The sequence below is a fragment of the Montipora foliosa genome, chromosome 2, assembly GCF_036669935.1.
Source record: "Montipora foliosa isolate CH-2021 chromosome 2, ASM3666993v2, whole genome shotgun sequence".
NCBI lineage: Eukaryota > Metazoa > Cnidaria > Anthozoa > Scleractinia > Acroporidae > Montipora > Montipora foliosa.
Genome location: NC_090870.1, coordinates 63,872,931 through 63,874,201, shown reverse-complemented (window position 1 = coordinate 63,874,201; position 1,271 = coordinate 63,872,931).

The window sequence follows — 1,271 nt, the reverse complement described above, 5'->3', positions numbered from 1 at the left end:
GATGTCCCAGGGGCATCGTTCAAAAATAAGGATCCTCAAATCTTTCATAATGAACAACTTAAACGTTGGTTAAAGTGTCGAGGTGCTAGTGTGGGTGGAAGTCGAAGAGAATTACTTGCAAGGTTTGTAGTTCTGTCAGTATTTTTCTGTCAGTATTTTAAGAATTAAAGCGATTTTCTTAGGCTCCAGCTGTGTCTTTGACTTTAATAGAATAAAGGATTATCAGGTATCTGGCCAGGACAAGAAAATCGTCGATCCAGATGGAGGGATACATCTTCGTAGACTTCGACTTGAGCGCGAGCTTCGATCACAACAAACCAGCGATAATCTTCCCAAGAGAGTTACATGGCCCAGCGATGGTTGGACATTATCCTTGGAACAAATGCCTCCGTATCAGCATTGTTATTTGTTTGCTCATTTAGCCGGAGAAATGGAAAGTAACTCGAAGAAAGTTCGCCGAGGTGCTTTCAAAAGCAAGCGTGAAGGCTACGCTCTATATAAAGCCGGACATGTGCAAAAGGTAAAGTTCAACCACACGACAGATGAACATTTCTGTTTTTTTGAAAGCCGCGTAAAGGCCTCCATGACTAAAAACAAACTATACAGGACAAGAGTATCACTAAGTAAGCAAACGGCTCAGGTGAAGTCTGGGGCATGTAACTGTAAAGCGGGAGCTAATGGTCGATGTAAGCATATTGGCGCATTGCTGTACAAAATACTAGATTTTACTGAAAGCGAAGTGAAAGAAATACCACCTGACCTTACGTGCACTGAAAGACCACAACAGTGGCACATACCACGCTCTAATTCTTCAAAGGACGAACCAGTTCTATTGGATGAGTTATTAATGATTAAGCATAATTATGAGGCCGATAAAACGAGGAAGAAAAACGTGGTAAGGACTCAGAGAAAAGTGGAAAAGCAAATGTACGACGCTGCACCCTCTTTTGCCAGAAAAGTCAATGAACATCAAATAAAACAGTTTTCTGAGGACTTGAAAGCAGCAAAAACAAAGAACCGACCAATGCTTATTGATTTGTTAGAAGGGAATGAATGCAAGCCCATTGTCACTCAAGACATAACACTAAGGGAAAAGTGAAGGATCATGATTATTGTCCTTCAAACGGAAAACGTCAAAATGAAATGGGGGTTGCAGATAGTGGCATTGGTATTCCTTGCAAAATCAGTAAAATGGAAAGCGTTATTGAGCCACTCGATACAAATTTTGACAATCGATTTTGCTTGTCTCATTGTGAAGCTGTCCAAGCTGA